General features: G+C 40.2%; 1 protein-coding gene across 8 annotated transcripts in view; it reads right to left on the bottom strand.

The window, feature by feature from the left end:
- Nucleotides 1-12,790, bottom strand: part of USP54 (ubiquitin specific peptidase 54) — a 92,794-nt gene that overhangs the window by 75,851 nt on the left and 4,153 nt on the right. For 2 of the 8 annotated variants that reach the window (XM_077930667.1, XM_077930669.1), the window contains exon 2: nucleotides 725-1,003. The exons of 5 other annotated variants lie outside the window; for them this stretch is intronic. The gene's annotated coding sequence lies outside the window, so the exon portion shown is untranslated. Of the gene's footprint in view, nucleotides 1-724; nucleotides 1,004-7,772; nucleotides 7,791-12,790 lie in introns of those variants that run through there. One more of the 8 variants, XM_077930671.1, reaches the window with a different exon arrangement.

Below are 12,790 nucleotides of genomic sequence, written 5' to 3'. Positions count from 1 at the left end.
CACCATAAATGCCTAAGAGTATTGTTCTTGCGCAACACATGCTTATTCAGCATATGCTCTGATTATCTATATTTCCTGTACAATCACTGTCTCTATATCTGCCTTTGGGGAAAGTCTGGATAAAAAAAATTTAGTGGGAGTTGCCAGAGTTGCTGTCAGTTTTCCATATTTAGCTCCCTTCCCAGGCTCACAAGGTGGTGGATGCATCTTGTCTCTTAATATATATGCATGTAAACATGTGCGCAGAAACACTAAAGCACCATGCAGTGCACAGACAGCAACTGCATATGTTGGTGAAGCTCCTTTTGATTTTTAATAACCCAAGAGAAAACTCATTGTTTTTCAAGTATAATTTTAGCCAAAAAACCAAACAGACTCTTATCAGATTTTAGGCAACTAGCTGTGATGGCTATGCTCAGCCTCCCCTGTTGGAGGGAGCAATGCTTCTGAAAGGGACTTGCTGGAAGCCACAGACTCCCCAAATGTGTTTCATAAGGACCCCTTCCTTCCCTCTGCCCCAATGCCTGAGGGTCATCACGTCTCTTCAGGGATTTGGTCAGAACAAAGTATATGTTGGGGAAGACTCCCCCCTGCAAAGAAAATGGAGGAATCAGCAGGCACCTGGCTCCCAGCCATGCTAGCACCAGTCTGGCACATGAGGGTGGGGGACATGGGAAGGAAGCATTCCTATAGTATAGAGCATTCAATTGGCATTTCCACCTACCTGAACTCTGAGCCTTTCCCTCCTTGTTCTGGGCTGCCTCTCTCCTAAGGAAGATGCAAGCTCTTGCTGGAAGCCACTGGTGGGGAGAACGTGCCTATGATTCCCAAATGTTTCAGAAGCATCTTTTTGTTCCTTTAGCTGCTTGATATAATCATAGCATGGCAGAGGTGGAAGGGATCTCAAGGGTCATCCAGTCAAACCCCCGACAAAACAAGGATCCTGCCCACAGCCAGCCCTGGCTGGGCTCCAAACTCCAGCCTTCTGGTTACCATTGCAATTCTGCATGGTGTGGAGAAAGGGGAGAGAGAAATGTGTTGCTTACACTCTCATAACATTGATATGAGATCCACACCATGCAGCCTTTTCAATAACTAAATATAAAGGGCTGTCACATGGAGGATGGAGCAAGCTTGCTTTCTCCTGCTCCAGAGGCCCTTAGGGCCTGAAGCAGTGACTCTCCTTCCTTGGAGGTTTTTAAGCAGTGCTTGGATGGCCATCAGCCATGGATCACCTAGTTGAGATTCCTTCATTACATCCAATGCGCCTTTAAAGCACATAACTTCCCCCCAAATGATTCGTGCCATTCTGGCTTCCCACTCACAGACCTACAATCCCCAAAACCCCTAACAAACTACAATTCCCAGGATCATTTGGGGGGAAGACATCTGGTTTTTAGAACAGGGATGGAGAACCTGCAGTTTGCTCCCCCATTTCTAGGAATCAGGAATGGGAAGCTCAAGTGCTTCAAACAGTATGGTTATAGGCAGCAGTGTGTATAAAATATTGAATGTAATAAGGTTATTAAGGTAATTGGTCCATTATACGGCCTTGGTCCAGTATATCTGAAGGAGCGTCTCCTCCCCCATCGTTCTGCCCGGACACTGAGGTCCAGCTCCGAGGGCCTTCTGGCGGTTCCCTCACTGCGAGAGGCCAAGTTACAGGGAACCAGGCAGAGGGCCTTCTCGGTAGTAGCGCCCGCCCTGTGGAACGCCCTCCCACCAGATGTCAAAGCAATAAACATCTACCTGACATTCAGAAGACATCTGAAGGCAGCCCTGTTCAGGGAAGTTTTTAATATGTGACATTTTAGTGTATCTTTCATCTTTGTTGGAAGCCGCCCAGAGTGGCTGGGGAAACCCAGCCAGATGGGTGGGGTACAAATAAATTATTATTATTATTATTATTATTATTATTATTATTATTATTATTATTATTTTATTTTATTATTTTATTATTATTATTATTATTATTATATCAGAATTATTATGGGAATGTTAAGGAGGTAGAGGGAAAGAGAGATTGTGGAATTCTGGTGGTGAGTGACGATTAGATGAGGATTTGAAAGGGAGTTTGAATGCGAGGCAGTTGACAGTCAGTTGAGAGCGGTGGATTCTGGAGGGGGTGGTTGGGCAACTATTCCATTTAGGATTAGTAGTCCAGTCGTCATTTTTGCAATAAGGCAGCATATAAGATAAAGTGAATTTGGGGCCATAAGCTCAGGTACACACGTCATCCTACAATCATTTCGTGAATCATCCATACAGTCTCCTTTAGTGAGGGTGCAGCACCTAGGATCTGGACCAAACATTGAAATTTTTCCTCTTTTCCAGTTTATGTTCTGGTTCTAATGATGTAATGGGGTTGGGGCTCTTTAAATACTGGGGGCTGCTGCACACTCCTTTTCTTTTTTTAAATAAAACAATAATTTCCCCTCGTTTTCAAGAACACATCCATTGTCTCTTTCTTCAGGTTCTTCAGTTAAATTTGTTGTGAGACACTGGTGTTATATGCAGTATAGGGTTGGGAAGAAAAGAGGGCAGGACTGAAACCCCATTATCCCTAACAATGGCTCCTCATGTTAGTTATCCTTGCTCTACTATTTAGTTGACAAAGCAATTTGAAATCCAAACCATGCTTGTTCTTCTGTGCCTGAAGGCCTAGTCTTCCTCATTAAAAGTTTTAGAATATGCTAAGGAAATCTGTGGGAAGATCTGCTGTCCAAGTTAAAGCAAACTTTTACAGACAATATCCCAACAGGTTTTGCATAAAAAAGTGGCAGGCATATTATACACACACACCAGCAAAGAATTGTCAGGAGAAGGAAAGAAAAAGGGAGTTTTGGTTCTCGTAGTATTTATTGTCCAAACTATGGGGTCATTGTAAACTGATTTTTTTTTAAATTGTGGTATCCCTCCTTTCCTTCCCCTCTGCAATGTATCCACCCTTAGAGGCTGGTTCCATTTCAGTAGCCAAGAGTGATCTTAGTACCCTTTTGTCCTAGGAACAATTGTTGCTGAGCAGAGAGATGAACTGGTCTCAGGCAGAAAGAGGCCCTTTTTCTTTTTAAATCACAATTCCACCCCTCCCCACCAGATTACTTTTGGCAGTGAAGGTAAAGCCTCACGCTTTTCACCAAAATGACAGAGCAAACATTGTCCTTTAAAACACTCACTGGGGGCCTTGTTAAGCTGAGGGAATGCACATGGAAGGAAGCAGGTATCTTCAACCTGCATGTTAAATACTCCAAACACAACACAGCAATAACAGGCTAATTCCTTTTACATCTAAACTGTTACATGTTTTGCTTCTTATGTATCTCTTAAAACAGTAGCTAATCATAAGACTTGACTCTACAAATATGCACTACTGAGAAGTGACAAGAATTCTCTGTCACATAATGACACACACAAAATTAGAAGGTGGCTGTATTTTCATGATTGTCATCAAAATGCATCTCTTAAAAAGCAGGTCCCAGTGATTTCACTTCAATTTTTGCCACTGAAGAATACACATAGGATTTTTTGTAAAGATGTGGATGAAAGTTTTGGATTAAAAAGTTATTGGATGATGGCAGTGAGCTTTCTCCAGATGGAAGAAAACATTTGCCCTGGGTAGTTGGTAGTTCTCCTATACACTATCTGCTTTATTGTTCAACTCACACACACACATTCCTACATAAAATCATTTAAAAGGAGGCAATGGAAACTTGTGGTTAGACGGCTAGACTAAGAGGAGGGAAACCCAAGTTCAAATTCCCACTCAGCTGGGACATTTATAGGGTTTTCTTCTGTTTCTTCTGTTATGCCAACCTTCTGTTTGTTTGTTTTCTGCGAGGGTAGGAAGCCTCTTCGATCCACGTACAGTGGTACCTCGGGTTACATACGCTTCAGGTTACATACACTTCAGGTTACAGACTCCGCTAACCCAGAAATAGTGCTTCAGGTTAAGAACTTTGGTTCAGGATGAGAACAGAAATCGTGCTCCGGCGGCGCAGCAGCAACAGGAGGCCCCATTAGCTAAAGTGGTGCTTCACGTTAAGAACAGTTTCAGGTTAAGTACGGACCTCCGGAACGAATTAAGTACTTAACCCGAGGTACCACTGTATTTTCCTAATTTGTATCTCCTCCCACTTAGGCCTCCAGGATGTACACAATGGACATCTACATAATATAAGGAGCAATACACTTAGACATGGCCAACTTTTTCTCAAACACTCATAACGTACAACAGTTTAATGTTATGCCATTTTCTCTTGAGCACAATAATAAAGCAAGTGAAAAACAAACACGAAAAAGAAAATTTGATTAGTTCCATTCTCTCAAATACACTTGAGGTCCTTGTCACAGTTTTCCAATAGTCTTCCCTGCCCCCCATGTCAAAATGAATTTAGTAAGTCAGAGCATTGCAGATGTTAGATTAGGAGAATTGAGGAGAATTTGTTACTGGAGCAAGTTATCCATATGCTGACAGATATGCAGACATTAAATTCTGAACTGACTGGATGCTTTGGGCTGAGATCACTAAACCAGTTAAGCAAAACTATTTTGTCATAACTTTGATTCTGAACACAGACTTTCATCTTAATCCTTAAAACTTCATCTATCAATTGACTTTCTTTACCAGCATAATGTTCTATTCTGAAATTTTGTTTTGACTACACAAGTCAGATGTTGAAATAAACAGCAATTTGATAGTACACAAGTTCTCAGCTCTTGCTTTGCTAATATGAATGGAACAATATTGCCATTATTTTGCACATTGAGCTATTGAACTTGATTCAGCACAGCCACAGCAAATCTTTAAAGTTGCATAGCAAGACTCAGTTAAATAGCTGCCTATTTCTTGGCAGCCAAATCCATCAAGCTTTGCTAAACCCAATCTTACACTAAGCAAAGGAGTCCCCCCCCCCCCCACCCTTCCAGCAGAATTTCTTGACTGACACTTACCTAGAAGTAAATTTCCCAATAATATTCAAAGACTTTAGCTCTTTGGGAGGGAAAAAGACAGTCAAGACTATTCAACAAAAGATCTCCCAGCAGGTGCTGACCTGCTGCTTCAAGATAAGGAACCTGTAAGAACTTGTGAGCAGACAACACTGAGGTAATACTGACCTAGGTACCCACCTCCCCAAAGCACCCACACGCAAGAACCTTGTGTAATCTGACCTTCACAAACATTTCCATGATAAGGAAAATTCTACAACCTACCTCTCAGCAATAGCTTCCAGTTTGACATCCCAAAACCAGACACACACAATTGTAAGGCTGCTTCTATTTGAATGTCATCAGATTTATTTTTATAGGGGGACCCCTGACTGTTAGGTCCAGTCGTGACCGACTCTGGGGTTACGGCACTCATCTCGCTTTACTGGCCGAGGGAGCCAGCGTACAGCTTCTGGGTCATGTGGCCAGCATGACTAAGCCGCTTCTGGCGAACCAGAGCAGTGCACGGAAACACCGCTTACCTTCCTGCAGGTGTGGTACCTATTTATCTACTTGCACTTTGACGTGCTTTCGAACTGCTAGGTTGGCAGGAGCAGGGACCGAGCAACGGGAGCTCACCCTGTTGTGGGGATTCGAATCTCCGACCTTCTGATCGGCAAGTCCTAGGCTCTGTGGTTTAACCGACAGCGCCACCCACGTCCCTTATTTTTATAAGCTCTCTCTAAACATGGATGGGGAAATAATATCAAGGCAATGAGGTAAAAACACAAATAATGGTTTTGGTACAAGGGAAACCATGTATCTGGGATACTTTCAGCCCTCACCACCAGTAACAAATACTGGTACTGTGGCTAGTGCCTCTGCAAAGGGTGGAAATTAATTTGTGAAAGAATTGTAGCATTGTTGGGGGCTTTCCTCCCCCCCCCCCAGGCAATTTTACAAAATCAAATATTTATTCTAAAATACATAGAAAGAGGACAAACTAAATAATTGCTGTTCCTCTTTATTACTATGCCCTGTAAGCATATGCTAAATTAGCAGTTCTACTTTTTTTTTTTTTTTTTTAGCTTGGCCCTGGAGGGAAATCTTTATTTTGACAGCTAAATATTAAACCGCAGGACACATCATTCAGAACAATGAGTTTCCTTTCAGAGCTGACTTCCCAACCACAATCAGCACTAAACACTTCAATACATTTCAATCAATTCCATCAACATCCCACTTGGTAGAAAAAACAATGGAAAAACAAAGGGCCTTGGCTCTAGTCAGCTGACAACAACAGAAACATGGAGCCTTTCGTAGCGCTGCAAAATAGATGAGTTTGTAGCACATCACCACAGCCACCACTGCTTGGAAAATACCTCTCTTGAGTTGAAACACATCAATAAACAGAAAGGCTCAACTGGGCAGCATGCAGAGAAAACTGGGGAAGAGAAACCTGGCTAAACAAAAGAAGAAGTTGCAATTCCAAAGAGTACAAGCACTAATCTAACCAATAGTGTCTATTAAATTTTACAAATTTCAGTCAAATGTTGTCTTAGAATTGCTTGAAAAGATTCTCCAACTTCAGTGTTAGAAACTGAGATATGAAAGATAGGAGCTAAATGGCACCTTAAACCTAGGTTGTGGGCGCAACAGCGGAATGTCTAGGTGTGCTTAATAATAATAATAATAATAATAATAATAATAATAATACAAAGCTGAAAATGAACAAACTGCAGCTAAAATATTATGTTCAATTTTCACATGGTCTATTCCTTCCCCTGCCCACCCCCTAATATTCTTAAGAGGGTCTCTTCTCCAGTCTTCAGAGAGTAGCTAGAAGGGGAGAGGCAGAAAAAGGTTCTCTTTTCTTTCCATTCTGCAGTTTAATCTGAAATCTTAGGCGCAGTACTGCACCCAGAGCTCAGAAATTGCTCACACTAAGAAAATTCCCTGTCACAAAATGCACCTAGAACAATGGGAGTTTGGAACACTGTCCAATCTGTACTGTTGACATGCATATACCTAATAGACTTTCTCCAAAGGAAAAAAAAAGTCTCTGGATTTAACTAAACAATGAAATTGAAAATTCTTACAGCAAAGACACAATGGAACGAAACAGATATTTGAATATCATAAAAATAATGAGAACAAACATATGATTTAACTTAATAATAAATGATCTGTGTAAATGCTAAGCTGAAAGGAACTCCAGTTTGCAGATCGCCCCGGATTACTTATATTAGGATGGTGAAAACACAAATTGTGAACAGCTCCAAAAAGGACAACCTGCGTAACAAATAGGCAAATGAGATCCATCTTAAGTAAATGTAAAGTGTTACACACTGGAGCAAACAGTTCAATATAAATTTGAGCAATCAATCAATTAGTTGCTAGCTTGCTGTAATGATAAAAAGGTGGGTTATTGTGTTTAGATCCCACTTTTCCTCCAAGGATCTCAAGCTGGTGTACATATTTCTTTCCTCTTCATATTATCCTCACAACACCCCTGTGGTAGGTTAGGCTGACAGACTGGCACAAGGCCCCCAGTGATCTTCATGGCTGAGTCTCTCAGGTCCTAGTCAAGCACCCAAACCACTAAATCATACTTGCTCTCACTTACTAATATAGAAAAGAAAAACAATCCATATTATAATACATTTACACAAATGAAGGGGTAACAATCAGTTTCAATGACAGATGGAATGCTGCCAAGCAAATTGGTATGAAATTGGCCACAACTAAAGTCTGTCCATCCCAGAAACTATTTAAAAATAAACAAAACAGGTATAATCGAGGGGTTAGTAAGTATGCATTTGTGTGAACTGCTTTGCTTGCAGTACCTTTTAAAATCAATGTGGGAATGATGTTATCCAACAGTTTTCTTTCCTTTTTAAAAAACAAAACAAAAACAAAAAAGCTCCAGTTAGGTTCCATTAAACATCATCAATGAACACTAAATAAAACAACAATCAATAAGATCTCATGAGATCAAGGAATTAATGAATGTGTAATAATGTTCTTTTATTTATGCTTACGGCAACTTTTTTAACATATAATTATCAATAGCTTGACACAAGCCAGTCGCAAAAGCTGTGAATTCAATCTTGGGCTGGAATACGGTTTAGGGGGTCCGCTTGAGGGTTGATGCTGGTATTGATATTAATCATTTGTATCTTTACTTTAGTTCTTATGATTTATGTGGAAATTGTTCCATTTCGTTATGTACTTTTTGATGTTTTATTTATTATTTAAGGCTCCTTTTGGTTATGTTTGTAATTATGCAATTGTCTTCATGTTGTAAGCTGCCTTGAGAATGGTTAGAACTATGGAGAGGTGGAATACAAATAAAATGATGTGTGTATTTTTCAGTTAATGACAGTATTAAGCTCCAAGCTAATCGTTTTAAGATAATACTGGACTTGGCCATATGGTTGTGTTTATATGGTGATCCACAAGGATTTGTCATGGAAATCTTCACTAAATAAGAAACTGTTTCTATATTTAACCAACCGTTTACTCACATCCAGAGCAGGCAGTTTTAATGTGTTGTTAAATGGACATGGTAGAGTCTGGAGCAGAGATCAAGTAAGATTTGGGATAAAGAGGCATCTGGGTGGCTCAAGGGATTGGTAACAGGATACACTACTTTTCAACGGCAAGGCACTGGTTTAACTTAAGATAGCTCATAGTTCAAGAAAAAAGATTGTTCAACAGCTTTTATTAATTGGTAGAAATTAAATGGTAGTCTCAACAGAAGCTACGGAGACTATCAAGATTTTAATTGTTAATAGTGTCATCATAGCCATTACTTTTGCTGGGGAAATTGGGTACTTTCATGTTTAACAGAACTCTCTTTTCCCCCCAGACAAAATATAATCAAAGATCCAATGGATTGTGTGAGGTATGCTATCATTCTCACGTAATACAAAAATGTAATGGGAACAGAGGAGGGAATGGGCATTTGTTTTCATAATTATTACATTTATTTCCAATATTTCTTTCATGGAAATTAAAAGCAGCACACAAAGCAGCACACAGAACGTTTGAGGCTACTGTCCACATGATGAAACCTAGAAATGTTAGTTTTAGCAAATTACTGCACCATATGCCTTAAGTCTATTTCCTTATATATACTTTGCTTACCCAGGTCACAACCAAGATGAGATAGCCCCACATACATGATCAACCAACAGCAGTTCATTATTTAGTTATTTGACCATTTAATACAACAAATTTAGGATACAAGGACCTCCACTACCAACAAAGTTTATACAAGATTAAAACAACAATAAACCACAATAATCTACAAAGTCAGGGAGAAGCAACAGAGATTGCTACACAGAAATCTACGCTTAAAACTACATCTAAATTGACCAGTCAAGCATTATCAACTCATCACACAAGCCTTGCTAAATAATCATGTTTTCACTGCTCACCTAGAGGAGACCAGTTGGACCTCTCTCTGAGTTGCAGTGCCACAACTGAAAAGATGTACACCACTTCACTTCTGGAGTAAGGACAATAGAGGTGTTCAGAAACTGACTTGAGGACATGGCAAATGCAGAGGGAGAAGTATGCTCTTTTGGTTGTCTTCACCAACCTCATGCAGGTCCAAGTAACACCATAGCTCCTTAACAAGGCACAGACAGAGGGAGGAGTTTCCTAGTTTTCCTAGATAAAAACCTCAATCTTAGCTGTGGTAGCATCTCAGCAATCACACCAAGCATGGTTATCAGCACATGCACTTAGGACATCACAAAAGGAAGCACAGCACAACAATATTGACTTAGATTCCTGGCTTTCTATGAAGCATTGCTTGACAGTCCAAAGAGCCTAATGGATAAGATTGTACCAACAGCTAAAAGGAGAACCTGAAGTATGTACCTGAACAGCTCTACACTTTTCACTCTCATTTGAGTGTGCTGATCTTGTTTCTGAGTGAGCATTAGAATTCTCGGTTTCAACTGTATTAACTGGTCTGACCTTTGCCTTCCTTGAACTTTGATGGAATGAATGGGGGGGGGGCTTACTACACTGGCTTCATGAATCGGCTTATTGAATTACTGTTTCCGTCAAACTGTTTTCCATCTAAACTAAATAATTCAGGCCCCAATAAGTGGCATACTCCTTGCTTAAACTAACTGTACTATCTCTCTATCTATATGTTTAAAAGCAAATCAATTTGTTCATTTTATCCCTTTCATCTGCGCAAGCTTTCTTGATGAATAACTGAAATGGCTCCTGATACAAGAAAGAAAGTTATTTAGACTAAACATTAAGAAGAACTTCCTTATTGTACAAGCCATTTGACATAGGAGCCAACTCCTAGGGGCCAAGATCCCTTCGCCCCCCTAAAATGTTTGAGGGGGGCCCAAAGTTGATGGTCATTGCCCTTCAAACGGTGTGCATGCACCACATCATGTGATCGATTATGAGGGTGGGGCTTACCTGCCCCTCCTTGAACATTTTATTCAAGTTGGCACCCTTGTTGTTTGATCAGCAAGGAAATGTGCTGTAGTGTATTGGAATATGGTGGACTTTCCTTTGTTAGACATTTTAAAGCAAAAGCTGGGTGACCACCTTTCAAGGATGCTGCAGGAGCACATTTACTACGTTGTCAGGGTAGGAGATAGACCACATGACTTCTGAGGTCCCTTCCCACTCTGATCCTACAATTAGCTACAGTGTATGTTTGCCTAATTCAGTTTTGACTTTGCTACAAGGGTTTATGCTAGGGACCGTATCGTAGTGTTTCAGAAACAAGGCGAGAAATCTTATTTGCATGAGCATTTAATTTTAGGGGATAATCAGAATATTCTGGAGACAAACTGTTATTACCTATCTCCAGTGCTATTTTTCTATAAAAAGTGGTGCTCCCGGAACTCACCATGAATGTCTCCCTCGTTCTCTTAGAACGGCATCCACCTGAGAAGTGCCAGAACTGAGTTTCCCCGAGTTCCTGCTAAAAAAAAAGCCCTGCCTATCTGATCTTTTGAGGATACATAAAGTAAAAAAAATAAAATCTAAAAATTAAATTATGCATACATTTTCTGTACTAACAATACTGAAAGCAATCACTTTATTATACCCATGATGCCCATAGCAATTCTCTTTTCACTGATTTACTGATCCAACAAAAGGAGTGTAGTACCTGCAAAATTTTAAGAGCTTTGTTTTGGTTTATTTTTAGGACTCTAATCCTTGGTTACAGAACAGCAGCCATAATCATTCTTCAGAACAGGAGACTAAAACCTTTAACAAAAGAACCATGTAGCTGTATTCTAAGAGAGAAAGTGCCCTCCCTTTTGTGCGTTTGCAGGGAATTATGCTGTAAAGGGGAAATAATGTTTAGTTTCTATTACAGTTACATAAGTGATCCAAGAGTATTCATTTATCAGTATGATATTACAGTACTTAAGAGTATTTTTCCTGTTACTGAATAGTTTGAATATTGATGACATTTTCAAAACTTCCCAAAGCTAGGGCTGCATAGGTGGGCATCAGACACATGTTCTTCCCTAATCCAACAACATACTCCATATGATTAGGCCAATTAAAACCAGCATCCAGATTTTATGTTCATGTAATTCTGCTACAGTGAAGAATACATTATCTACGAGCAAAACAGACTGTCTTGGGCAGGCAGAATATGTAGCCCTGTTAAAGAACTCATTATCAGCCCAGCAAGAATACAGTACTACAGAGCTATCATCACTGCATCTCCTGAATAACATTTTTAGTTGCAAACTTAAAGTCTTCCAAAATAGTATTCAGACTTCAGTTTTAGTAATTAATCCTGCTGCACTGAAATAACTAAGAAACAAGCTTTAATGTAGCTATTCAAAGTTATATTCCAGCAGAAAGCATCCTTAGCTGCTGTTAACAACACAGAAGCAACACAGTTCCCCGCCCCCCCCCCAACAAGCAGTCTTCTTATTCCCTCATTAATCACATCCTGGATTTCAAGTATGTAAGAACATGTTAATTTCCTCCTTTTAAACGGATACAACAGGCTTTCAAAAAAGAATAAGCCTGCCTGCTCAACCATACCTAGTTATTTGTGATCCATTGTCAGTCATGCAGCACAATCCTATGCATATTTGTTCAGAAAAAAGTCCCACTGTGTTAACGGATTTGAGTCCCTAGTATCCATGAAGACTGAAAGAAAAACAACTCGTCCATTTAAAAAGCTCTTTACATCCCTGATGTGTATAACCTCTGATTACACGAATTTTTTGTGCCACTTTTGTGCCAATACAAATTGATGTAGCTTTTTATGTCAGGTGCATGCTTACACATAGTAAATGGCAAAGTCAGGTTCCAAGACAGCAGTTGGCTGTTCAGTGGAGCACAGTAATTAATAATTCACCTACATGATTTCTCCTGTATACCAGTAAAACTGTACAGGGTTGGATGATCTGGCAGTGCTGTCATTAGCACACTGTTCCTACGTGTGTGTGCCCACTGGTTAACTTCCAAGAAGGATGGGGAAGCAACAATCTTTCTCAAGGTTGCCCCTGCTTATCCTTATGACTTCCTGTCCTGTTGGTTGCATGGATTTCGCACCTGCAAATAGCAGCACAGGAATTAACTAGTAAATGGGCTGATAAGAAAGGGTTCTAACATGTTCCATCTCACAGCAAGCTGATAGGGAATCTGTCACAAAGGAGGAGGCTTCATTGTAAGGAAGAGCAAAACCCTCCCACCTTCTCCAGCCCCATGGCAGTGGTCTGACTTGCAAGAAGAGTGGAGCCCACTTTGTGATACAGCAGTTGAAGCTGTTCTGCTGTCCTTCCTCAGAAAACAGTGTCTTGGGAAACATTGCTGAGGAAAAGCAACTCGCTTTCCTGCAGCCAAA

Source organism: Podarcis muralis, chromosome 6, assembly GCF_964188315.1.
Source record: "Podarcis muralis chromosome 6, rPodMur119.hap1.1, whole genome shotgun sequence".
Classification (NCBI taxonomy): Eukaryota; Metazoa; Chordata; class Lepidosauria; order Squamata; family Lacertidae; genus Podarcis; species Podarcis muralis.
The sequence above is the reverse complement of the archived record's forward strand: the minus strand, read 5'-3'. Positions and strand labels throughout refer to the sequence as shown.